The sequence below is a fragment of the Cygnus olor genome, chromosome 3 (genome assembly GCF_009769625.2).
Source record: "Cygnus olor isolate bCygOlo1 chromosome 3, bCygOlo1.pri.v2, whole genome shotgun sequence".
Classification (NCBI taxonomy): Eukaryota; Metazoa; Chordata; class Aves; order Anseriformes; family Anatidae; genus Cygnus; species Cygnus olor.
The window spans coordinates 88,099,237-88,126,989 of record NC_049171.1 but is presented as its reverse complement, the minus strand read 5'-3'; the positions used below and the strand labels follow the sequence as shown (position 1 = coordinate 88,126,989).

The following is a 27,753-nucleotide window of genomic DNA, read 5'->3' as shown; positions in this document are numbered from 1 at the left end:
ACTGAAGTAAGCTCCTTGTCTTCACTGTGTCCCAGAAAATGGTGTTTTGTTTCTTTTTTAAGCAGCCCTCCACTGAGCTGGATGCCTCTGCAGAACGGTAACTGGCCTCTGAAAGGCAGATGGTTCTTCTAGATGGCTCCAGGGGTCACTGCTTCCCAGCCTGTGTTCCTGATCAACACCAGGAATCCAGCCTCTGTCATTCATCCGTGCGTGCCCCAACCAGCCTGCCACCCCAACCAAGTTTGTTTTGCCGACTTCCCTGTACCGAACAGCACGGTTAAGCCCTCTCTGCCTGCAGTGACTGGGCATCCTTCGCTACCACAAAGAGAGAAACCCAAGGTGGCTCAATTCACCGTGCCTCTGTTCAGAGAGCAGCAGATACTCTCTGCAGAATAGACGGACCTTGTGCTTCAAAGCTGAAAAGGATATAGGCAATACCTAGAGGTTTAAGACAGCACTATTTCTGCTCTGCACTCACCACGCTATTCACAAGCTTCTCTCTGAGGAAGCTCGCTGTCAGGTCCATGTTTTGACTACCCAGGAGAAGCTCGGCTTTGTCCTGGAGCTACAGCAGCAGGCAGCTCTTCAGCCCAGTCTTTGCCATTCTAATTAGCATTGTAACACAAGAGGAAACTTAACCTCCTGCTCCTTTTTATCTGCCCTGTCCATCTCTCATCAGCAATGTCCCTCACTCAGGCTGCTAGGAAGAAAACTGTAAATGCTATCATTTGCACTAGCTCCCATTCTTCCATCTTCTAGCTACTATCCACAGTCATTTCTAAGCTCACTGACAGATACAGCTTGACTGAAGGCTACCAGGCTTGGGCTCGCACCCCGATCAGCCTCAGCAACAGCCATGTCTTCCAGGCAAGACGCGAGCACATTAAGGCTCTGAAGACTGCAGTAGAAACCTAACAATTTGCTCCGTCAATGCAAAAAGCTGCTGATTCCTCCACCCCCTCACAAAGGCAAAACACACACCACCTCTTTCCTCTTCACCGTGACAGGGTGCAGCGACAGTGACTGAGCGCAGCTGCGCGTGCACGCTTGACTAGTTGCTGCTATCAGGCAGCAGCCCTCCGTGTAAAACCCACCGTCTCCGTCTGTAAGTGGCTGTGTTTTCTGTGAGGCTTGGGAAAGGCAAAAACTTTTACCACACACCAGGAGCAGACGTGGTACAGCACAGAATGGCGTGGGTTATTCCACTCAGGGTCCACAGAAGTAAGAGCCACTTGGCATTCATGCAAAAACACAACACTACCTCACTCACACCACGATTTCTACAGTAACAAGGAAGAGGTCTAACACACACAAACCCTCTGGACTAAAGGGAAAAAACATCAAAGGAAAAAAATTAACATTTGCAGACACTTATTGCCTTCCTGATACTTGCAAAGTCCCTCGAGCCCCGAGGTAACTAATAATCAGCTTTGGTTTTCAGACTAGGAGACACACAGTTCATTCTTGTTTGCTGTTGGAGCAGCTGCATGTTCCCTACAAAAGGGCAGAGAAGGACTTGCAGGGTGTTCCTCATCATTACCTTCTCATGTGTTGCCTTTTCTGATCCTATAAAACAGGCTGTTCACCAGTGTTCAGGATCAGCATTTCCCTTCCTTAACAGAAGTATGGTGACTACACTGCGGAAAATGTTCCTTATTTCAGGCGTTGTCATCTTTCCAGCGTTTTCCTTTTTAAAGCAACATTTCTCTGATCTTGCTCTTTATTCAGAAAGATAAACTTGTAGGACAGGGAAAACACATTCCATAGCACCATCACAGCCCCACTTGTTTCTAAAGCAACACTACAGGAACATTCATTCGCTATCGCCAAGTCAGAGTACTCCAAAAAAACTCCAATCACGTACTCATGTGTAAAAATAATCGCTGCTACTGTCCTGTGCCACATAGCTAATCATCACAGCTAACCCAGAAACTTCACGCTGTTTCAGCCAACCTTTAGTGCAAACACAGATCCAGCACCGGAGATTGGCACATCCCGCTTTAGGAGGCAACAATTTCTCCTCACTTGCCTCCCGAGAAGCAAGAAAAGAAGAGGGGCTTGTCACTTGTCTTCCCGTGCGTATGGGTAGAGCCAACCTTAGCCTCCATGTGTCTCAAGCCAGATTATGTGGGAAGCTGCTGCAGTAAGCCTGATCGAGACAGCTAATCAGAGAGAGGTGATGTAAAAACTGCATCGAGAGGTCTTGCCTGGGACAGAAGAACAAGCTGCCTGAAGTTAAAAGCAGCCCCTGTAGACCACTCGTGCCAAGCACAATGGAAAAGGACTGCAAGGTTATTAACGGACGCTTTAACATTTAATGAGAGCTTTTCATTCAGGGAAGGAATTCCAATTAAAAATATGTTCAGATCCATTCTGCTGCTAGTTACTTTGAGGCTCATTTTAAAATAAAAGGATGACAGCTCCCAGTGCAGAAACTTGCTTCTCAGTTCTGCTTGAATGTTAATGCTCACGATTCAGAGCTGAGTAATAGCATTATAGTGACTCTTGGATTAAAATTGAGTTTCAGGAGGATTATTGCTCATTCCTGCTTTTTCATACCAATTAACCTTGACTGTTAAGCAGAAATCTCTATTCCCTGCATAGGAAAAAACTCCAAAAGATATCAACAGAAAGGGATAGGGCTAGCTGTTGAACAACAGGCCATGTAACAAACCCTACTTAGCACCTAACCTATTTCCAAAGTAAATGAAATCCACAGTCTTATACAGTTCTGGCTGAATATAAATACCACTGGGCAGCACATGTGTGTCTGTCATATCCATGCCCCCTGTGGAAGTCTCTTACATCTCAGAATCACACTCTTCTTAGTCCTACTCCATCTTTCTACAATACAGACACCCAGTCCCACCAGTTCAGTTGCGCTCCCTACCTTAAATATGCACGATCATCTGCTCTAGTCACTGTGTTAAGAGCCGCTTAGCTTCCCCGACCCTTTCATAAAAGCCAGAGCAGATCAGCATTGCCCAAGAAACAGTACCATCGCTCACACGTAACTGGAATAGAACACAACAGCTGATTAACATCTGAACAGGAACAGGACAGGAAGCAAAGGACCTGAATACAATCCCCAGAAGGAATGTTAATGGAGAATAAAAATACCCAGGGGAGATTCTGACCAGGAAATGAACGCTAGCTTTCTAATGCATAGAAGAGCATAACCACCTTGAATGTCTACCTCTGAAATCGCACAAGAACCAGCTCAGCAAAAGGTCACCTGCCAAGCCACCTTTAGCGCTGACATCTACACAATGGGCTAACGAGAGCCCCTCACCGAGAAATGCTGATGCACCAGAATTCAGTTTAGTTTGTTCAGTGATCCCTTGGGGTTGATCTCTAGTCTGTTCAGTGATCCTTTCAACTCTCACAAGGTGGTTTAGGCTGCAAACTTCCTGAGCACCGTTATCTTTGCACCTCAGATTTCACTTTCTTCCCCACTCTGTCTTCTTACCTGGGTGCTTTTAAGATCTTCCATGGGAAGACTTTTGGAGCACATTTCTTAGATATTTAAAGAGATGTATGCCCAGCCATGAGAAAACTATTCATGGAGATTGGGAGTACTCTCAAAAGTTCCTGAAAATAACTACGTGGGTCCTGCTAGTAAAAGCAAACCTAACGACATTTATCTGGCAGAAGCTGGGAGATGACATGAGGGAAACTGGGGAGCCATGGCCTCACTTTTTCTGTCTCAGTCACAAACTAGAGAATGGCTACATTAAGCAAACAACTGAAGAGAAGCGAAGGAGGGAGTGGGTGAACATTTCTGTAGAAAATCAACATGTAGGAATCCCCTTCCCCTGCCAATTCCTCCACTGTCTAGGAGAGGAAGGAAAAAAAAAAAATCTTACGTTACCTTCCTAGAGCATACAATGAAAAGGCATCGGATTAGGACAAACTAGGAACAACTTAAATTTTTCAACAACCTACAAGTGGCCTTCTCAGCACCTGTAAGTATTCCCCCCAAGCCTCATCCAACCCCCAGCAACCCTCTTGTTTCAGCCTATGGGTTCATAAATTCTGAGAAAGCTGTGGCCTCCGATTCTTTAATTGCAGAGACCGAAAGTCACTGAGCCATCCCTCTAGCAGACAAACAGCAACGCTAGAAAATGCTCCGTTACTGCAACCTATATGCTTGCCTCAATATGCTCCTAAACACACCCTCCATCTAGGAGCTGGAGTAATGCACAGATGGCCAACACACCAGGCAGTACCCACACAGACTGACAATGGAGCACAGCACACCATTTGCATAATTTACAGAGGACAGATGGACAAGTTTGTTGCAGTGACCCAACCTACAGAGGACTTGCTAGGTTGCAGAGGCCTTCAGCAGAGCCCCGATGCGTGCAGGTGGTGGCAAAAGCAAATTTCAAGAAATTAAACCCGTGTTTACAGCAGTCAGCTTTATTCTGAAATGTTACCACCACAGCCAGTCTTGTGGAGTAATTCACGTGTCAGTTTTGTTCCCGTAGAGCCCTCACTCACATGTATCAACTAGATTCATCCTTTCCAATAGGAAAGAGAACTGGCACCTGCAGCGCTTCTGTAGTAACTTCTTCCTTGGCCACGAGTCTTGCAGAAGTCACCGTTCATGCTGAGTTGCATACTGTATGGAGGAGCACACTGGGGTGAGACGGTGTCCGGGAAGCACCATTAAATTACGTGAAATTTCTCTCCAGCTCTGCCTAGCAGTAGAAAAGTCCAGCACAAACCTGCTCGGCCATCGGAGTCCTTTAAAACATGAAAGATTTCAAAAGGCTTTGAAACGCTACTTTTGGTGCGTGCACAACATGCTGACCAGGTCTGCAGGCACTTTTATTGGCAGGCTGAGGAGCAACCTCAAGATAATATTCCAGGGGGTTCACACCTGTGCTAGAAAAGAAAGCCCCATTTGATAAGGCAGAACAATGACTTTAATCACCCACTATGGCTAAGAATGCCCAAGTTGTATGAGGGTCTGCAGTGCTCAGAGTGCCCATCCTCCAGCAACACGCGCCACAAGAGGCTCTTTGATTCCACGATCACACGGCCGCAGCCAAACATGACAAACTGCTCAGCAAGTAATAAAAAGGAGCAGCTTTCTCCCCAAGGTTTCGTCTACATATACACTGTAGTAAATTCAATTGAGTTAGAAAATAACGTAAAGTGGTATAACCCTCCTGGGTAAATGTTTTTAATTCAGTTTAAGAGCACTTTGTGTTGAATCAAGTTAAATAGATAGATACTAGACAAACCAAATTAAGGATGCCTATACAAGAATGCCACACTAATATAATCACAACTGCTTCTAATCTGATTAAGTTAAATCAGTACAACTTCCCTGCAAAGGCATAATCCTTAACAATATTGCAGTTAACCCTTTTTGCCCTTTTCTGCTTCCTAAGAAGGTTTCGTTGTTTGTTTTTTTTAAAAACAAGACAAAACAGAGAATGGCATCTCTCTCTTAGAATCAATATAAGCTAACCACACTAGTCGAGGTATATTAAGGTATTAACGTTACTGACATTTATAGGACTTGACAAACATCACGATGCCAAGACCTGCATGGCACGAAGCTTTCTCCATTCTCCCCAAGCAAGGGGCACAGGGTGCTAGCAAGGCCGTGTGCTGCACCCTGCTTTCCAGACACCCAAGCAGCTTCTGCTTGCTGATGTCCAACAGTTCAGACACCAGGAAGGGAATGTTCCCCGCTCTCTCATTCCTAAAGGTATGGCTCACCAACAGCTTATCTGAGTAAACTCTTTGGAGCATGTTAGCTAGTTGCCCCCAGGCACGGTCTTACTACTGCGCTTCTTCCACGAAAGTATGAGGTTCTCCTGCTAACCCTGGAGTAAGCACATACACAAAACAAGTCTGAAGTCACAGTGCTGCAAACCCACACCCTGAAGTCACCTCTCATCTCTCCAGCTCCCATAGCATTTCCCCCCTGAAACAAATTTGTCAATGTTAAATTCCAGCAATTCCAAAATTACCATTTTTTTTCCCCTCACTCCTCAACTTTTAACTATCTGAACCGTTTCTCCCTGAGTATCAAGACTTAATTTATCTTCATCCTTTTTGTGCTCTCACTTTCATCTCTATGGGCTTCTCCAGTGTGGTCTCTGAGCTCATTCCAACCTTCCTCACATCCACTTCAGCAACACAACCTTCACTCCTTGTCACTGCCTTCTCCTGGGGCCACTACCTCCCTGGTGCAACAAGTTTTCCCTGTTCAGAACAGAAAGATAAATGGAAAATACACTCTGAGCCCCTTGCAGAGAACTAAATCCCTCATCAGCCATCAAAGTAACTGTGCCACAGCCCTGGACAACAGGGTGAGCCGTCACTTCTGCCGAGTTCCAGGAGCAGCACTGAAATCAACCAGAGTTTCCAGTTCACTTAATTAATTATTTTTTGCGAAGAGCTATTTTGAAGCCCTCATCCCATGGTAACACGGGCTGTAGGTACATGCAAGAGTTCAGTTGCTAAGGGAACTACACTTCCACATTTTCTATGTTACGAGACTGAAATTTAAACTCTCCAAGGGCTGCAGGTACATTTTCCCATTAAACTACTTGGTCTCAAATCTCAGATTCATACCAGTTGCTTCTAGCAATTACGAGGTTATGCATCTCCAATACCAAAGCTAGGATTCACGCTCACCGTACTTGCATGCACTGTGCAAGACAGGAGCAATTTCTAGTAATAAAGAAAGAGAGGCACCAGGAGAGAAAACAGCTTTGTGTGCTGTATTTGCATGAAATCCCACGTAAAAGAAAAACAGCCTCAGCTGTCAAAAAAATGGAAGCGCAAGAAAATTCAGCAAGGCAGCCTTATTTCTTGCACCTAAACCAGGAGCGATCTGGGGTAGAAAGGAGGAGGAAAGTGCATGAGCTGAACACCTACCTGACAGCAACGAGTTGAATAGGCTGCAATTCTTTACAAACACAAATAAAGCAGCTATCCTGATCCAGCAGTGGGAGAACAATAGTGGTACTATTCTCAATTTTCTCCGCTGCTAGGGTTTAATCCCAGCAAGAATCGCTTTGGTTTAATTAGCTTTTCCCTAGCAGATGGTCAGATGTGAGAGGCAGAGAATGGTACAGGCTTAACTGTTGTGTGATTGTGCAGCTGCATCTGTAGCTGAACAGTTAAGCATGGCCAGGAGTCCAGCTGTAGTCTGCGCGACACAGTCCATCCCTGCCATTAGCCAAATGTCAGCTTCCTCTTTCTCCAGATTATATATCAGAGGCACTACCCAAAGGCAGGCAAACAACTAACGTGCAATCTCACCACCATTCCCTTTTCTCAGGGAAAACCTTCAAACCTTAGTCAACTCAAAGTCCCCCTTTCTTTGGTGACACAGAAGCACATTCAGAAGCATTGCCATGGAAACTTGAGCCATCCTCTGTGCTATTTATCAGAGAAAATCTTCTAGCACGGAAATATTTTATGATGTCTTCAGCACTGAACGCAGACAGCAGTCAGTAGAACAAAGTAAAATTACAGACTCCGGCACTGGGTAAGGATAGCGGGAGGTCATTCTTCCTTCAACCACTCTGATCCTTGCTTCACCTACAGCTCTTTACGAGCTGGCAGAGAAAAGCAGCGCAGCACTGAGAGGAACAGAAGTGGCGTTAGGGCATCGAACCCATCCAGCCACAGACAGAAAAGAGGAAGGCGTTCACCGCCTTCTCCCACCCTGCCACTTTCCCTGCCCAGAAGTTATGGTGAAGCACGCTTCCTACCAGGCACGGTTGTCCCCCAGCTAACCCGAGTCACGGCCGTTTCCTCCATCGGTGCCCGCACCGAGCATTCCCCATCGACCTCCACCTGGCCTCTGCAGCCAGGCGCCATTCGGTGTGCCGGAGCACCCACGCCTACACGCTGGCAGCAGCAGTCTCAACAGGCCACGAAGCACGAACAAGGAGGGGAGGCTGCTTTCAAAAACATGCTTTGGGCCTAGCAGATTTAGGGCCTGAGCCAAGGGCAGGAACGGGCACAAAACCTGTCTCAACTCTGTAAACAATAGCGCAGCGTGGCTCCTGAAGCAGAACGTAACCCTGCAGCATCTCCTCTCTTTTTTTGTGGCGTGGCCCTGGAGTTAATCTGCCTCAGTTTGCCTCATTTATTTTAGGTTTTTTGATTTGATTTGCTTTAAGTGACTCCCTTAGCCTTCAGCACCACTGCACTGCTGAACGATTTTATTCTGAGAGTTCAGTCACAGCGATACTCCACGGTTTAATCCAGTTTAGGAAAAGCAAACAGATCCACGCACCCGTCTTTCACTGGTGACCTGTATGAAGCACGCAACCGGCTATGACCCTTCTCCTCCCGTTCACTGGGGCTCCAGCTGGTCCTTTTAACAGCAGGACCCCAACTGCAGCAGCGGGGACCCACACCTCCACCCCTCGCCCTGCAGACAAGTACAAGAGGGGGCTGCCTGTCACCAGCAGCCACTGGCTGTCCCGCTCCCTCGTCCTATACCCCAAAGCCTCACCTTCCCCCCCCTGCAGGGTTGCTTCAGTTCTTCCCGACACAGCCTGTCCTCAGGGCAGTGTTAGCACTCTCATCAACCATCTCATTCCACATTTGTCATCGTTGCTAACACCAGCGCTGTTCTGCGGGAGGTAATAACGAGCACAAATTGTCCCAAAGGGCAATTGCAGCAAGGCCAGGCACTTTTGTTTTACCGCAAGGTCAGCTTGTCCAGACTAGCACTACATCCCCTGCCTGGCATTGCTCTTGTAAAACCAAAGTGCCTGGGCTTTACCACTGTTATCCCCTGGGATAGTATAAGCCTGTTAATTATTCTGAGGTTATGGAAAAACATCTCCCTTTCAGCAGCAGAGACGAGCACTTCACCTCCACAGGGCTGCTCCCTGCAGACTCCCGTGTAAGCAAGAGAGCAAGCTGGGAACGAGAAACAGCCACACTGCAAGCAACGGCACCTCCGCTCACCTCTCCTCCAAGGGACTCTGAGAAGAGAAGACGGTCGGTACCAGACGTCCTAAAGAAAGCAAACTGCCATGTTCTGTGTTCATTTTTTTTTGGGGGGGGGGGGGAGATATCACAGGAAACCACCCAAAGGGCTAGCAGGTCGCCACTCATCTAAGGGCAAAGCGAGTGGAGGAATGCCAGCGTACTGCCAGGCAGATGTGAGGAGGTGTTTGTCCAGCGCCGACAGCAAGCTGTTGGCTCACGCCCTCTGCTTCATGCAGCTACAAGAGCTGGGCTCTAGAGTCTGTGACTCTGGCCTGAGGAATGTCTCGACTGGAGGAACACCACACCTGCTGCTGGCTCAAGGTGCTCCAGGATCAGAACAATTCCTGTTATTTCACTCTCAGGCCGCAGCCCTGTTTTCTGGTCCCTGTCCCAGCAGGGGGAGATGTAGCTGCTTGGAGAAGGTTCCTGCTCTAGCCAGAGGAGCACATCTCCCAGGCAGAGGTGCTCGGGACTGGACACTGCAGCACAGAGACCTGGATTCCTACACGCTCCTGAAGGCCAGCAGGGAAGCTGAACCGACTTTCTTTCCTCAACATATTAAAACTCACTGACGGGAAAGCAAAAGACCAAGAATCAGCCTCACTCCTTTCCTGGCAACCAGAAAGTTGGGTTAAATATTGCTCCTGCTGCTAAGCAAGATCTCCATTTTCGCAGCAGTTGCCCATGTTACATGACAAAGCTGAAAGACACAATGATTATATACACTTAAACGTTCAATCAATAACTTTCCACATAATCCTGTTTCAGACCTATTTATATTTTGTTCCACTTCATGTTGCCACAGGATATATTGTTGAATTTGGCATCGCAGAACAGAGGAAGGAAAGCAAATATTCAAGCAACACACTTTCTCCTTAACACCCAAGTCTTAAAAGGAAGGTACAGAGTCAGTGGCCACTCATTTGAAATAAAATGCATGGTTTACATAAAATCAGGGGAGAAGAGAGCCCGATGTGAAAGGACTGGAAATTATTTGCAATCACAATGGTCTTTTGCAACAAGTAACATCTCCCTAATCACCCACCACTGCGATCCTGCTTTTAAAAGCCATGTATGTTTCCTAAGAGACAGTGGCATGGACCACACTGGTAACAGTAGCTCTGCAGCAACTGATCCAGAGATTGTGGCCCTGGCCAAAAAGTAAAAGCGATGCTATAAAGGCAGAGGACTACCAAGCGTCAGTTCTCTCATGCCTGTTGCTGGCTATGGATGGCAGTAGGGAGGTCTTCTGCAGAGGATGAACTCGAATACGGAGATGACTGGCTGGTCAGAGAATTGAAGGCTGCTAGAAATTGCCAGAAGGGGAACTGCAAGACTGGAAGATCAAAGCAAACTGGCTAATGAGCTGAAAAGCTCAGAGTTTACAGCAGGACACAAAAGATGTTCCGCTGTTCTTCGCACAAACCTTGCTCACAAGGCGCCCATACTCGGATTGACACTGACAATAGAGACCCTTTTTTCCCCAAGCCAGACAAACAAAAGACTTATGTAAATAGGACTGGGATGGCTCCTATGACAGCGACATACAAAACTTACTGCCTGTTTCTCTCAGATATCCTGGCAAGGATCCCAAAATAATGCATCTGCATCCTGACCTGCCATCCTTCACCAAGCTTCCAGTGCTCATCCCTTGAGGTACTAGTCAGAAGAGGAAGGCTTCTCCAGAAGAAGCTGGGGCAGTCAAGCTGCAGCATATACGTGTAAGAACATTTATCCCACTGACTGGGGGGGGGAAGCACTCCTGCCCAGCTTAAATCCTGGGCCCATTCCACCTCTGGGCAGACATTTCGTGCACGGTTTGTACCGAGCACAGAGCTTGATGGCACGAGTCACTCAATCGTTGCTGATTCCAAAGAGCATACAGGCTGCAGGGGGACAAGCCAACCTTAATTGGCCTTATCGGTGTAAATTAAACCCTACAACACACCCGAGCAAACAGCCAGTTCCTTTGGAGGAGCAGGCATGAATTATTTTGCTGCAGCTATAAAGGAAACATTGCTGCTAGGACATGCCCCTGGAGTGACTGTGCCGCTCAGCTCTCCCGCTGCATTCCTGGGGTTGTTTAGCATGGACTCAGCTCCAGCCTCTCCACAAGCAAGAAGTCTGAACCCTGAATGCCATCTGCAAACACAGCCAGACTCCACCTCCTGCATGCCTGCAGGCCACCAGGTGTGGCCAGGAATGGCACAAGCTACACACCAAACACACCTTTGATGTGGAGCTGAAAGCATGTAGCCAGAGGGCATGAACAGCACGCCGCGCCGCGCTGACTCCCAGCGCAGGAATGTGGCTGCAACCACAGGCCAAGGAAGGCAAACACATTGCATTCCTCACCGGGCAGGGAAGGAAAACAAGCAGCAAGCCCACACACCCGCCAGGCTGACACCCGCCACGCTCCCCACGCACGCCAGCCCTGCCACTGCCAGGACCCCGATGACAGCCTCGGCCTCAAACTCTTCCGTGGGGCCTCCTCGAGTCCTCCAGGAGACTTCGAGCCACGGAAAAAAGCCACAGAGCGAGGCAGCAGGGCTACCTGGTGCGTGGTGCGGGGATGTGAAGAGCCATCAGCAGGGCTGGAAGTAACCGCATGCCAGAGCGGGAACCGAGAGCTGCACGGTAGCCTGGGAAGGGAATTTCCCTGCCTTTTCCTACAAGAGAAGGGGAGAACACAGCACTGAGCCTTGCTGAGCTGAGGGGGCAGAGCTGAACAGGAGGCTGACTTCGCGCATTAGGGGTGCTTGGAAGGGTCCAGGTCTTCTTCCTCCCCAAGGAAAGCACCCTGCCTGAAGTCAGGCAGCTTCTCTCAGATGCAATTACTTCCTCATTAACAAAAAGTCCTTCCTTAAACACTGCCCTCCTACCCACAGAAACAGACCTGATCTGCACATCATCCTTCTCTCCAGCAGCACGGACACCTGGTCACTTACATGATCACGAGAGACTCAGTGCACAAAAATCCAACACACAAGCAACCTCTTGTCCCAGGACCTCACTATTTTAGAGTCACCATAGGTTCTAGTCAGAAAGCACTCTTTTTTTCATGGGCAGCTCCTGGAAGTCCCAAAAGCTTTCCAAAGAATTCAGTTACTAAACGGGAAGTTACTCCTAAGGGATAAAAGACGAACCAGGAGGTAAAGCTGTCAGCACTCAAGCCCATAAAAGGAAGGCTGTGTTCTGAATCCTTCACGCTCTGAACCCGCGCTTACCCCGTGTGACACAATAAAATGTCAATCCCCACCTAAAAACCCATCAGCCAGTGCTAAGGGACAACTGTGAGACTTACTAGCCAGTGTTCCCTCATCGCCCAGCAGGAAAGCCAACGCTCCCATGAGCACTGTAGCAAGAATATATCCCACTTGAATCTATACCAATATCCCCCAGGTCACCAAAGACAGCTCCTAGCTGCTGGGCTACACGAAGCGTGTTCTCAACTTCAGCAGAGCACAGGGACGCCAGAAAGGAGCAGGATTTCGAAAGGAAAAATGTCAGAAACTGTACAACACGAGCTAATACAGCAGAGCAGACATTCCTTTCTACTTTCCAAGAAGCAAAGAGCACACGCACGGAGGGAGCCCTGTGCCGTCAGTGCACAGAGCAGCATCAGCAAATTCAAAGAGCTCCAGAAGGGCTGAAAGGCTCTGATCTCTGGGGAACCTGGAAGGGGAAAGGTCAGCGTAGCCGCAAGCTCCAGGAACACGCCGATGCATCTAGCAAGCTGCCAGAGGAGGGATGGTTTATAAGGCTGTGGCCCAGCTGTTCCACACCCTACACGTGCATTTCAAGGCCCTCGCTGAGGGGAATGGCCTGGTATTAGGTAACAAGACCAGGCCAGATGAGGTCCAACAAACTTTCCCGTGCCCATTAAAATTCAAGGCCTCAAGCCACCTACTCCCTCCCAAGCCAGGAAGGCAGGCTGCTGCACCAGCACTGGGAAGAAAGAGGCATGAAAGGCCAGATTTACCAATAGATTTATATCCAAAGATATAAATAGAAGCCTGGCAGGATTTACAAAAGCACCCAACCAGCTTAGGTGTCTAAATCACCGTATGCAGGAGAAAGGGCTTCTCCAGCTCTAACCACCCCATACCTCCCCAACCCCAACCACCACAAGAAAACCCAATCCCGAGAGGACGGCAGCCCCTGCTGCTCTGCAGGCTGCCAAGGGCCGTTCCCCTGCAATCCACTTCGACGGCGACTGCACCGAACTCCCGCAAGCCTCGACAGCACAACCCGCCGTGGCCACGGCTCTCAGAGCATTGCCACCGGCCCGGTTCCCGGAATAGGAGGTTCCCCTTCAGCCTCTCCTCTCCCTGCCCCCACCAGAGCTTTATTTTCCTTTATTTTCAAGGTACAACCCTCACTCTGCCACCGGTGGGCGGGTGAGTGGGGGAAAGGGGCCCTTTATAACCGTAGTGTTGCAATCTGCCAGCTCGGCCAGGCGGCCTGTTCCCGCCTGCACCGTATTAAATACCTTATAACTGATTACACCCCCATGGGGCATGATTAGCAGTCTTCAGAGAACAAAGTCTACTTTCATAAGAATAAGAACAGACACGTACTGCTAACCTACTACACAGCTGGGCAGGTGAGGAAACAGAAAAAAGAAGGGGCTGGGGGGGGAGAGTTAACCGTACGGCTAGCTCTATTCTTCCCTCCCCTGTTTCGGCGACTCTGGGTCGCGATTTCCACTGCCCTGAACCGTTCCCTTCAGGCCTAACCCAGCAGATTCGGGTGATACAAGCTCGTAGACAAACAATCTGCTGCCTGTGGAAGCTGGGCGAAGTCCTCACCCCGAGGGGTAAGGGCTTGAGGCATCAGGCTGAGCTTTGCTTTGGGTGACAGCAACTCCTTCCCGGCAGCTCCCAGGCAGAGGGGAAGATGAATTCCACCAGCAGCATCGAAAACAGCACCAGGGAGGGAAAGCTCAAAATACGATCACGTACCCACGCCCCTCTAACACTGTGTATATCTGGAAAGCCTATACAAGCAAGAGCAAAGCATCTGATTGAATCTCTAGGTTAAGAGCTCTCCAGAGTCGGGCAATTTTTCTTCTTGTGGGGAGCGAGGAGGCAGCAAACGGGAGGAAAACCCTCTGCATCCGAGCGAGATAAGAGGAATCCCCAAACACACACAGTCCGTACGCACTGCCGCAACAAAGAACCGGCTTGATGGAAACTTAGCCAATCTGACACGGAATGACCTACAGCTCATTAGCAGGTGCCTTCCAGATCTCAAATGCCCACACAAACAGCCACAAACTTATTTGGTACTATCTGGCCTCCATCTCGGCAAGGCACAAGAAATCAAACAGACTGCACAGCCTTTTACCAAAAGGAATTAAAGAAAAATAAAATCGGGAGGCAACTCCTAGGCTCAGCCAAGGCTAGGATGAGCCCTTCCAGCTGCTCTCCCCAGATCAATGGAAGAGGAGAGCAAAGCAGGAAGCTCCAGGAAAATGTTCCTATTTCCGAGGGATGCCATGCAGCAGCTTCAACAGAACAGTGAGAACCTTCCTAACTTTGTCATTCTGGAAACAAGTCACCTGCTTTACCCAGAGCCCATTTTCTCTGCCGGTGGCCCCCTGGATGCTTATGATATAGCCTGGAAGCACTTGCATTCAGCTGATGTGTCTGGAAGAGGGTGCCTCAGTGACACATTCCACCCAGATTCTTACCCAACCCACCCAAGAGAGGATTTGTGGATGGAGACACCAACCCGGCTATGAACGAACTACTTATATCTGCATTACTCAGCAGCTGGTCTGTCACCCAGCACGCAGGAGGTATCTGAACTCCATTATCTGGTCTCATTTGTACAGCAAAGTCTGAATATTCTTCTTATTACACAAAGCCTTACGGCACCGACTGGCTTTAGGCTCTGATGTACTCGGCACTGATGTAGGAGCATCAATACATGTTGAGTTATGAAACAGATCGTGCTTCTAGGGTTTGGAAAAATGGGAGGTTTCACCATAAGCACAAGTTAGTCATTACAAGCTCCTGGAGGTAATTTAAATTATCACAGACAGCACAAAAATAGTTTGTCTTTGGGAGCTGAAATTGCAAAGCTGTAATAAATCCAAGTGGCATCGTAAAACTTTTCCTAAAGGCTTCAGGTTAGCTGTGAAGCCCCAGATGCCCTCCTATAATCAATTTCTGCCACCACGGGCTAACAAAGGGGAAACCACTCTTCACACACATGCTAATTAAATAAATAAATAAACCCTGTAAAGCCCTTCAGCTCCTAAGAGACAAAAGTAGTCTGCTTGCATTTTGTACATACGATGTATGTTACGTTTATATTTTTATATGTATGCACACATAATAAATAGAAATACATGAGTAACATTAAAAAAACAAACACATCTTACAATTAATTTTTCCATCCCCCACCATGCTGGGCAGCTATCAGTCAGGCATCTGAGCTCCAATTGGAGCTCTGCAATCCAATGCTCTCCCTCGGCTGCTGTACCCTCACAGATTCCCTGCACCCACCCCCATTCCCCGAGTAAATTGCCTTCCACTGCAGAGAAGCACTCCTGCTATTCCATTACTGGTATTCACCACCAGGGCAAGAGACCCTAATTTAGCCCCGCACGGGCCTTCTGCAAACTGCTAATCCCCACTACACAGCTGTTTTTCAAATGCACGGGAATGAGCAAACCGTAAACGATTTATGGCGCGTGGCAGGAAGACTCCTGGCTCCCTGCGTAGGCGGGGTTTTGGGACAAGATCATGCTTGGACTAATGTTTATATTGCAAGTTGTCAGTCGGGTAGTAAATCATCTCCGGAGCTGCAGAGTAATACAGTTCTCTCCATCCAGCCGGAGCCTTGACGACACTGAATCCTGTTATAGCCACTGCAGACTCACCTAGGAACCTATTACAAAGGCATCATTATATGAGGAAAAAACAGATACACTTACGAGTAGGTTCTACAGAAATTATGCAGTCTGGCCAGGGTGACTTGCTTTCAGGAGTCAATCCAGCCTGGTATGAGAAGTTTCCCCAAAATGACACTCCCTGCTAGCCCTAGAAGAAAGCGGATTGAGCGCCTACACAGACATCTACTAACAGAGTGTATTTGCTACCAAAATGCAGTTAGCTGAGGAAATCCTTCTCAAAGTTTTCACTTCCTCGTATTTACTTAACCATAGCGCAAGCAATGCTTAGAAACTCAATTCCAGAAGTTCAAGAAACAGTTTGCATACTTCAGCACATGAGACGCTTTCTGCTCAGAAAAATGAAGGTAGGAAGTGAACTTGAAGTCCATTCTAAGGAAGGTTACTTAAAACAACTCGAATTTAAACAAATATCCTGCCATTTTCCATTACTTTTCCCCCATTTGACAGGATCACCAACAATAAAATGGAAGGGGAAAGAACCCTTAAATAAGGAAAAGGCAAGAAATAAGATGTATCAAAAAAAACAATAAAAAAACAGAACAGTAGAATCAACTGCAATCACTTTTCACTCATTTGAGATTAACCAGATTTCAAATCACCTCCCCAGAATATTTTTAACTTCCCCATCAAGCAGCAGCAGAGCCCTTGCTAATGAACAGCAAAGCTGCAGGATGAAATCTGATTTAGGAGACAATGAAGCAAGGCGTCTTTGGGAAATGCAGAGAGCTTGTGCAGCGAGACATTCGTGGGTCTGAATGGTTACCCTGAGTAGCATATGCTAAAATAATGGTCGAAAATCTCACTGCCACAATAATTAGATAATTATTGTCTTGGGAAAATAACTTATATTCTTTTGAAACAAATGCTATGAAGTAAAACTCGCCTAAGGCTTTTTATGAGCCTAAGTATAATTCCCCAATAGTTAGAGAAACTACCTCATCTGTCACTTTTGATTTCAGAACCATCCACACGAGCATTACCTGAATGCAGCTGGATAACTGAGACTTTAAGCACAACAGTACGGAAATCCACAGTTAGGATTTCTATACTGCCAAAAGCAGCTTTATTGCATGGACAGAATACAAATACAGAACTCAACCAAAGACCCAGTAATCACTGTGGACTCTCAGTTCTGAATTTGCTGACCCCTAGAAATCAGAAATGTAAGCCAGTTCCCCCTTGCCACTAGCAGCAGGTCAGAACCTCTGCACCTAAAAACCAGCCCAACCTTTGCAGAAAACCTTAAAACCTTACTTCCCGACCCTGAACCACTTCACCTTTTAATCTTTATTCTCTCAGTACCACACAACCTTTGTGAAAGCCAGTAACCCTTTACTCACAGCAGTTACACCTGCCACAGAAGGGTTACGTTGTGCCCTGGAGCACACGTTGTTCCAGACCAGCCCATAAGGAGGGTATCCACACAGAGATCTCAGCGTTTGAAAGACCTGCTCCTAGCTCTGAAAATCCTCCCGGTCTGCAACTATCTTCAGGAGTTCCCCTTGCATTTAGGCAGATATTACAAACACCCTCTCATACATATCTCCATGCAACTGCCACTGACCTTTATTAGCCTACCCAGCAAACCGAATTCATGCCTGTGTGACCACGCAGCACTGCTGATTCTCTTGATCCTCACCGTGGATTGGACAAGACTGCAGGACACAGGCTGTGTTTTCCCAAACACCACTAAGTTGAGGCTCGTACTACAACATACTGGATCTCACCTGAATAGCCTTAAAGTCTCCTGCCAGCCACCTTAAGGACTAAAGTCCACTACGAGACTGCAACGTGGAAAGGCCAAACTCCATGCGCATTCTTCCTGCTTAGAAGTGAAGGCGGGGAACACAAATTGCTTCGTCTGAACACTTGGAGTAAAGAGACAGTACTTACCTGCCTTCGCATTCATGAATAAGACAGCCCTCACCTACGGACTGCATTATCTTTCCAAGCAGCCCACTCTCCACCAGCTTAAAATCCTCAACTACCAGCCCTAACCAGAACAGCTGGGGTGCCTTTTTCTAGATGTAGGTATCACAAAAGGAAAGGTTAATGGGCAAATAAAATAGTAAGTGTGATTCAATACCCTGCCTCTGACACAGGCCAATACTAGGTGGTTTAGAAGATAAAGCAAGAAGCCCGAGTGGACAATTATGGAACGAGTTGCCCCTTTTTCTAACCTTTGCCTGTTAGAGATTAGGTTATGTCTGAAAAATATGCCTTCTGAAACAAGTTCTTTAGCGAAAGCAAGTCTGAACATTTCCACTTGTATAAATGCTTGATCTCTTCTGAATCCCGCTCAGCTCTTAGCCTCAGTGCTATTATGTGGTAGCGAATTTCCACAGATTAGACATCATGTGAAAATACTTTAAAATCATTACTCAGTTTGATGCCTATCAGTTTTACTGAATTGCATTCACCTCAACTGAAGAACACATTCCAGTTTCTTCACCTCTACGCAGCAGTCTTCCTCAAACTTGGCAGCCAGCACCGTTGAAAAGCGGAGGAAACTGAGCCCACCCAAGTGATGCTTACCCTGCATTCCAACCATTGCAGTGCTGCTCTCACTCCTACACGGCCTTCCACGCTATCTCCTTCCTAAGCACTGCTCCCAAGAGGACACTCCAGAGAGGGTGGCTCTTGGCTTTCTGACTACGAGACAGCCTGCAAGCTGCTTGCTGCTCTCAGCCTTCTCTGCCTGAGCATATTAGCAATGAGACCATAAACGAACATCCGGGCAACAATGGGAATGATTTCCTAGTCTGGAACAAACAAGGGGGCACAAAAGAGAAAAGGTTAATTTAAGTCGTAAAGATTCAGCCAGATAAAGCATTACAAGCTGTGGAAACAGCTCCTGGGAAGGGAAGAAAGGGGGGTCTCAGAGTGGCCACTTGCCTTAAAGACGACAGGGCCTGACTTAGACTCCACAGCAATTTCATCGTGCTACAGCACTTGCAGGTCAGTGGAACATGCAGGAGTCTACTTCATTTTGAAGTCAGCTTTGGACATTAGGTTATCTTAAAAACTAAGATGGGGCAGGAATTTTGCAACCGAAAAATGAAGAGCGGGGAACAGGAATGATCTGAACACATTCACACAATCTCTGGCAGATACTAGATATCCTACCTCACAGTTTAACATTCTGGCCGTCATTCCCCTCCAACCTGCTGTAAAGGTACTTCAGTTTTTAAAAGTAACATTCTTCCTACTTCTGTTACAGACCCAGCCAGTCTAGAGTTAGGAAAAAGCCCTCAGGTAGGGGAACTGGCAGGGAAACATGACAGGCAGTTTCTTGCCTAAGGCATTAGCCCTATTTGCATAGATTATGCACGCAGTTCCTTTGCACTCCTGTGTAAAACGGGTATTAGAGAGAACCATATTTTTCCAGTTACTAGTGACTTGAAATACACAGCTGGCACAAATGCTCGAGGTGTCACACACAAAGGGGGCATCTTCCCAAACAAAGCTTTCACGCTAGGAGAGCTTCAGGACCTTAAGTTACTTGCAAAGGATCAACCAAGTCCAACAGCCAAGGAAGTCTGCTCCACTCATTCTGCAAATTCCCGTTCCTGACAACACTGGTCAAAAAAGTAGAGAGGAGTAAAAAACACATCAACTGCAATCTTCGTTTCTTAGTGGAGGAATCCTGCCCTCAATCAGTATCACATGCAGGCTCATTTGAGACTCCTACATGTAGCATTTCTCCCAGCAACACGAAAGGCAGACAAAGTACAACATTGTTCTTGTCACACTGCACTGTGAAGTTCGGCTCTTGCTAACAAGGACGCAAGATGGTTATTTGTTATGACCTAACCTCCAGAATTATTTCTCGGGACCAGGCTGTAGATGCCGTGATGTATGGAATTTTCAGGGTCCACTTTTCAGTAGACCCGTCTTAAAAAGTAGCAGACATTTCAGCAGGTTAAGAAGCTCATCTTTGGAAAAATCATCAGCTTCCAGGACCCACAAACATCAAGTATATGTCAAACAACTGCCAAAAAATATAGTCACACCTTACTGAATCTTGCTTATTTTGCTACTGTTGAAACAGTTGGGCATGCTTTACCTTTTTAAAAGCACTTTATACACCACGTCGTCCTCCACAAATCTTTTCTCCAAGCCAGCTCTGGTACTGTTCACACCAGCACTGACATCCATCATCCTGCCCACCTTTATGTCTCCCGCTCTGGGACAAAAAGGAGCAGACTTGCAAAGGACTACTCCTCTTTCGAAGGTATAGTTTATTTCATACTCTCCCTAAATACCGTGCGACATGGTTGTACTTAGAGTGGTTGGGGAAGATAAGAATCCAGGATTTGAAAGCTGCAAAGCAAGTGACTTAGCAGCAGCCAACAAACTACTTGAAACACTGAAAAAGAATGCAAGGTCATCTTTGGTTCAAAAAGCTGTTTTGAAGAGTCAACAGGTCTTTGCTTGCAACACATCCCCTCCTGACCCAATGTCCTGTTAATATTAAAGATGAAGATGGTCATAGGTTGCACTTTTGAACCCCTCTGGCCCTTCTGAAATGCATTCCCACAACTTCAAGAGCACTGGGTGCCTGGTGAGAATCAGAGCTTCTGATTACCGCAGCTAGGACCTGCTGGCTTAAATGTTGATTCAACATCCAGAAGCTGAAAAGCACTGGACGCAAAGCACTGTTGGGACACACATTTTCTGCAGTGATCCACTAAAAGCGGAGAAAAGACGAAGGAATTGTATTAAAGTGATCTGATGAGCGAAAGGGATGGAAAATTTAAAGGACCAAGCTGTTAGCTGCCAGCAACACACCTGCACCATTGTCACTGGATTGGTTAAATACGGGTGGAAAACACAACGTGGTAGAAGAAATAACCCAACAGAACAGAGGGTCACTAGAATTACCTAACTCTGACACTGCAGTGATTGCAAGAGCAGCATCTTCAGAAAAGCAATCAGGATGTCACCGCGACTCTGGCTCAGACCTCTTATAATTATGCAGAGAATACAGCTACTTCAGCTTCTTTAGATCTCATGTAAAGAGCACTAGTCTAAATCTTTAATTGAAGTCTTCCTCCGAGGGACTCTTACTGAATTCTTCAGGGTTACTCCCATTTCATTTGCAGCCCTGACCTTTGCATCGTATTAGGCTTGTGTTGCCTGAATGGAGAGAACACCTTAGACAGGGACTGACTATCAAGCGTGCGGTTCGATAGCGTCAAAAAAATTCAAGTAGAGGGACAAAAGCACAGCCTGACTCAGCATCGGCTCATTCCTGGCTTTCTTACCTGCTGTCTGCTGCTTCAGCGGTTCATTGCTTCCTCTCATGTAGGCCCTTTATCCCAGTTCTTCCTCTGAATCTGTAAAACACAGATGCACACCTCTGAAAAGCTTCCCCCGGCACGGAACTATTTACATCTGACGGATGATTCTTTCCAGCGGACAACCTCCACCTGCCATACCTCAGGCCCAGGTCGCTCTCAGCTTTACGTACCACTTGCACGCCCTGACGCTTACCAGCGCAACCTCCCGCACACCTAAAAACCCCGCTGTTAGCGTCCTGCCTCGTACTCCGCTCCATGCTGCGGGCGTTCAAGCTCAGAGCCGGGCGCCTCTCGCTACCTTTCGCTCAGCAATTTTTTTTTATTATTTTTTTTTTTTTTTAAGATGTTCCCAGGGGCTGCTCACCCCTTGCACGGCCGGGGGGGGCACCCCTCGTACCAGGGAGCCTGGCGGAGAACTTCCCCCCGCTGGGTTCGGCACCGGGGCAGCGCTGCTCCCTCCCCCCCGAGCCTGACCGTGGCGGTTACGCTCCGCTTACTTTAACACACGCACCGGCTCACGCTTGCCTCGCAGCTCCCACCCCAGCCACCCCCGTGCCCCGGTTCGGCCCCGGCCCGGCCCCGGCCCTGCCCCAAACTTTGCCCCCGCTCAGCCCCGCTCCCCCCCCCCCCCGGCTCACGGCTTCAGGCCGCCATTTTGCCGCGGGGCACGCCGGGTAAGCCGGCGGAATCCCCACGCCGCGCCGCGGCTGCGTCATCGGGCGGCACGGCCAGGGGCGGGGCGCGACCAACGGGGACTGGGACTATGGGGGGGGGGGGGGAGCGGGATGGGCGAGCCCAAGTGCGGGACGCGGGGGGTGCCCCCACCCGCTGGAGGCGCCGTCCCTGAAATGGCGGCTGGGGGGGAGCGGGGTGAAGAGGGGGAAATGGGGGGGGCTGTGGGTCAGGGGGTGCGGGCGGCTGTCTGTGTGGCGGAGCCGGCACAATCCTGCCACAGCATTACATGTGGGCCTTCCTGTTCCAGCTGTGCCCGTAAATCTCTCTGATGAGGCGAGCCAGCTCGAAAAAATAACCCTGGGGGATGTGGCACAGAAATAGTCCGGCAAACCGGAACCCGTGTGCCTTCAGATAGAAAATTGTCAGAGCTGAGGTGTCTTCGTGTGTATTTAAGGACGTGGGATGGCTACTCAGCTATTCCTTCAGCTCCCCTTCATGGCATGGCTCTCGCATGGCTGAGGAAGGATCCAGCCCCTGCTCTTTGCTTGATTTCTTTCTTGGTTCTCCACAGCAGGCTGCAGCCCTTGATTGCCTCGCAGGTTACCTCTAAGGTTATGCACATCAGAGCAGGCCTTGAGAAGGGGCAGCTCAGCGCTTGTGACACGTGGGGAGAAGGTTGCAGGGGAGGACTACAGAAAAAGTTATTACAGGCTGGCCGTGGCAGCCAAGAGTCTGTGGGTGCACTCAGGACCCCAGAATGGGCTCGCAGTAACTGCAGGTGATCTGCCCTCTTTAGGTCTTCGCCAGCCAGGACAATTTTCTGGGAGCCAGCGTCCAGAATCGCAGCTTCCTCTGCTTGTTGTGTGCCTCAGCCGCTGAGAAACACCCTGATGTTTTGGGGCATATCACAGGGAAGTCAACGTGGAAGCATAATCCCACCTCCGGATCCCAGTGGGGAAGGAGGGAGAAGGGGAGAGTAGTGAATGGAAAAATCCACCTCAGAATCCCAAGGACAAATGACTGCTTCTTGAAGAAGGGCTGAGGACAGTGTGTACCAGCGAAAGGAGGATGAGAAATAGTCAAATCTGGACACAATTTGGGTAATGCACTTTGGCGTTTATCTGCAAACTCATCCACTCTATTGTTCCCGCCTGGAGACTTCAAGAAGTCAATACCTTTTACCTTTAAACCAACTCACCCCATTTATTCCATTCTGAGCTCACACACATTCTTTGTCCACTGCCTCTCAGGCCTCTTCTGTAGCCCTGCTCACCCTCTGCTCCCTTCCCTGTTGCTCTTTCTTTCACAATCAGTTGATAACCACATGGTAGTTAATTAAGCTGAATCCAGAGGAAATTTGCATAGCTGAAAGAAGTCCTGACAGCATTTGGATGATACTCCCAAATGTATAATGTGTCCAAGGCCTTCAGGTGTGCATCCAGGTAGTAAAAGGCTCACAGTGCTGCGAACTGGACCCAAACATTCTCTTCTCTTACGCAATAACAGACAGGTGCTCGGCAGGACCCTGCTTCCATGACCTTGGGAATACTGTGCAAAAACGTCTGCTCTGCACCCAGCAAGTGCCGTCTGCACCATGCCACACGTCAGCCAGGGATATTTCAAGAAAGCCTTCAATACGTGTGCCCCCATAAATTCTCCAAATCCTCCCTGTGCCGGAGTCAGATAACAAGCAGAAGGACAATGGCTCCAAGAATCCAGGCTGCCCATCTGCTCTCCACTTCCAGATTCTTGCTTCCACCGCGCCAGCTGATGAAATTTTCATAGCTGATGAGGTTTCTCATTTCCAATGGGCCTTGCTGCCTTGGAGCATTCACAGTTGTGGTCTGTTCAGGTTTCCGTGGGTGTGCTCTGATGGCAGCAATGATTAGAGTCCTTTGGTTTCTTTTGGTGAGCTCTCAGAGTAGGATCATAGAATCACAGAGGATCTATGAAGAGGATCTTCAAGCATTTATGAGTTTAGGTGAAATAAGCCCTACAGGAAGGTGGTCTCAGCATTTAATGCTTCCGTTAAACTCAGCTCTTCTCAAAATCAGATCCCAAGGTCACACAGCCAAAGGGAGGCAGAAACTGAGCTAGGGATGCCTGAACAGCAGTCACCTGCTCTAAGCACTAAAAAAACCCCCTTCCTCAGATCCATAAGTCCTCGATTGCCAATTCCTCTCTCCCTCTCTCTCTCTTCACACACATCCGACCTGCCTTTTCCTGTATCCGGAATGCTTGTGAGCTGGACTTACCACTGCCCTGAGCCCAGAGATGTGACATGATGCGGAAGCATGACGTTGTGTTACATTATATTCATTTATATAACACCATTAATGCCAAAGTGCTGCTCCCTGCTAGAGCCAGTTGCTCGCTAAAGCCTCTGAAGTTCAATTAACAAGCACCAGGTAATCTAACACTTGACTCCCAATAATCCCTTTATTTTAAGGGGCCTCTGGCGGATGCTAAAGCTCTCAGCAAACAATCCTGGAAGTACATTTAGATTCTCTCAAATACCAACTGAATTTATGACCCTTAGTGAAGAGCAGGGAGGAATCTCTTCAAAATACTTTCCAACTGGCAGCACTTTATATAGATGCCTGTAACTGTATAAAAAGAACCCCTGGCAGGCAGGTGCCACCCCGTGGAGGGACAAATCCCTCTGAAGTGCCTACAGTCTTGGTTGAAGAAGTTAGACACCAGAAATAATGTCTCCCCACCAGAAGAAGGCAGTGCAGGCTTGGTCCTCTCAAGTTCCCCACCAACCCAGGTCAAGCTAGGAAGACAACAGTGTCTGTCAACCAGCCTTTGGTGATCCCTGCCTGAGAGCTGCATGAAGTCCCATTTCCTCCTGCTTGGATGGTGCAGTCACGAAGGGATTCTCAGGACATGCTTGTCTCCTCCACTGCTTCTGTGACTCCAGCCGCCTGAGGAGGCTGCGCAGAGGGTTCCCCACTGGACCTCAGCTGGGAAGCCCTCAGAGGCAGAAGAGGTTTCATGGACAGGCTGAGCCCACCAAAACAAAACAAAACAAAACAAAATTAAATAAAGAAAACCAAGACATAAGGGAGCAGAGCTTGCACTCTGGAATACGCCAGTACAAGAGGAGCCCAGCACCCAAAATCAGCAGCACCTCAGGAACAATAAGAACAGCAAAGCGCAGACAGCCTGGGACAGCCAAACATGTCCCCGGAGGCAAACATGTCCCCGGAGGCAGATTTGGACAGCCAAACACACCCTGCCAGCATGCCTGGAGCATGCACCTACCAGAGGAAGACAGCCCACCAGTAAACCAGCTGCTAACAATACCCGGGTGCATAATACAATCCATCCTACTACATAACAGCAGGGGCTGGGGCTCAATTTTAACAAATGTGCCACTCTCCAAAAACACCTGGAGTTTTTTCATGGGCAAACACTTTGCTGTCAGGATCCCCAGCAGCAATGGCTGAAGAACAGGACTGTGCTGACCCATCCCAAGCAAAAATGAAGTTTTTCTTACGGGACTGCCTCAAGGCACCCATGGCAGCTGGGATGTAATTGTGCCGGGCACTGCACAGAAAGACAAGCAGACACAATATTCTGCCCCCGAGGCCTGAATCTCTGAATCTCTTGAATTTCTCTCAAATCATCTCTGAGCATACAGGATGGAGGACGAAGGCAGAGCCGGAGAACAATGACGGCAAAGCACCAGCACAGGACCCTGGCTCCTGCATGGTGCCCTCGTGGCGTTTGAGCAGAGAGGGATGCACAGCACATGCTGGTATTTCAAATGTACATCATGGCACTTTTCCCTGACCTGCTCACCTGGCGGATATCCTGCACATCAACCCTTCCCCATTACGATTGCCACCACGTTTCATGTGGTTGTAAATACATATGCACAAAAATAAAAAAAAATAAAATAAATAGATCTCGGTGACCCCTACTGGCCATTTCTAACCAGCCATTAAAAAGTGTGGCAGTTGCTCACTTCTGCCTCTTGCCCTGTGCCCTGTGGCTCCTTCTGGCCTCAGTGGCTGGGCTGTGGCAGCCCCCTCGCCCCTCTGCTCTCCGCTCTCCCCGGGGACCAGGACTGCACAGGTGCCTCCAGCTCTTACCCCGGGGGGCTTCGTGGCTCTGCAAGGGACTGGTAACAGGGCTGCGACCTTGTGCAAGTTATTCTGACAGAAAAGAGCTGTTTCCCGGCCAGGACCCACGGCAAAATTACCATTGCTCCCCGGAGTGAGCTCTCTGCAGGAGGAGCTGCCCCAGCACCGCGCATCTTCTCCTCCCCTCCTCGCCCACCTCCTGCGGCGGCCTCGCCTCGCCCCACCAACGCTGTTTGCAAAGCCTTCGCCCCAAGGGGTGCCGGTGCCAGCACGGGTGTACCCTGCAGTGGAGGCTTGAAGAGCAGCCATCCTTCCATGCCAGGGATTTTGCCTGGCGAAGGAGCGGGGAGGAATGGTGCCCGTGCCCGAGGGCTGCTCGAGTGCACGGCAAAACCCTACCTGGAAGCAAAGGCTGGTGTCGGCCTCAGACAGAGACTCTAGGGGCTCTGAATCCGTTCCCCTCTGTCAAAACTTGTTTAGCTTGTCATGCTAATAAAGCGTTTGAAATGAACAGAGTTAAAAGTATGCGGAGGGGAAGGGGGGGATGTCTCAGCGGAGCCTGCGCGCGGAGGCGGCGGAGGGCTGCGGCCCAGAGCCGGGGCTTCGCCGGGGCGTGGGGCAGATCCCTCGCCCGCACACGAAGGACGTGGACATGACAGGGTGCCAGGGGTGGCACAAAGTGGGGTGCACAAGCCGGGGGGAAGGCGCCGATCCCCCAGCCCTCGCTGGCCTCTGAGGGCAGGTCGGGGACTCGCGGGCTGTTTCGGGAGGAGGCACGTGGCTGCGTGCTGTCTCTCAAGGAGGCTTTCTGCACGCCTGGCTCGCTTCTCCAGCTCAGAGAGACCTCTCTTTGTGAAGTGTGCAGCGCTGCCTTCCCCGCGCAGCTCTCCTTGTTTATGGGGACGGGTCCAGGCAGGCCGGGGAGGAATTACCTTTCCCTAGGACACGCTTGGTGCTTGGCTGAGCACACCGCTTCCCTGCTCCACGAGAGAGACGTTGAAGGCCAAGGAGACAGTCAGTCTGCAATTAGCCTCCCCCTCCAACCATCGTCCACATCCCCCGGGGCTGGTAATTATGGACTCCCCTCCCTTGCACCCAGGGTTCAAGCCTTTTTAAGCACGGGCCCGGAGCTTCGTGAAATGACCTTGAAATTCACTGCTTCAGACTCTCCTGCCAGGTTTCGCTGCAAAGACGGAGATGCGCCAACCTCTGTAAATACCCAGGAGCAAGCTCCGAGACGAGCACTGAGGAAGTTCAAAACATTTGCTTCAATAGGCTCCCATTAAACGTTCGCGTGCGTGCTCCCGGTGAGATTAGAGAGGTTTTACTGCTAGAGCTGCCAGCTGGAAAGAGGAAGGGAGAAGGGCATGGCTGGAGGTGGGCTTCGAGGCACCCAGTGGTGCGTGCCAGCCAGGGGAAGGCCTGGCAGATGTCCTCTGCCAGCCTCTCCTCCCTGCCCCGGTCCTCCCCGACCTCCCCTGGCAGCGGGAGGTCGCGTGGGAGAAGGGGCGCGAGTCCTGAGCGCTCTCGTGCAAGTGACTGTCACACACACGCGCAGAAGGAAGCCAAAAATCACAGGGCAAAACAAGATCCTGCACAACAACAAAGTCATGGGGGTTTTTTGAAGGGGGATGACTCAGTTTTGTGAGCGGTGAGGGCTTTTCTCCAGCCATATACCTATCTCCTTCCCTTCCCCTTCAAGTCTGTTTGAAGTTAATTAGTCAAATCTTTTTTTTTTTTTTTTTCTTTTTCCTGGTGGCTCTGTCCTGTCTTGGAT

At 49.0% G+C, this 27,753-nt stretch overlaps 1 protein-coding gene across 4 annotated transcripts in view; it reads right to left on the bottom strand.

The window, feature by feature from the left end:
* The window catches only part of TJAP1 (tight junction associated protein 1), a 39,055-nt gene extending 17,098 nt beyond the window's left edge, over window positions 1-21,957 (bottom strand). Inside the window, exons 1-2 of one of the 4 annotated variants that reach the window (XM_040550823.1) lie at window positions 21,849-21,957; window positions 21,175-21,246 (exon numbers count right to left, since the gene is read on the bottom strand). The gene's annotated coding sequence lies outside the window, so the exon portion shown is untranslated. Of the gene's footprint in view, window positions 1-21,174; window positions 21,552-21,574; window positions 21,759-21,848 lie in introns of those variants that run through there. The other 3 variants (XM_040550820.1, XM_040550821.1, XM_040550822.1) reach the window with 3 other exon arrangements.
* Window positions 21,958-27,753: the final 5,796 nt, after the last annotated feature.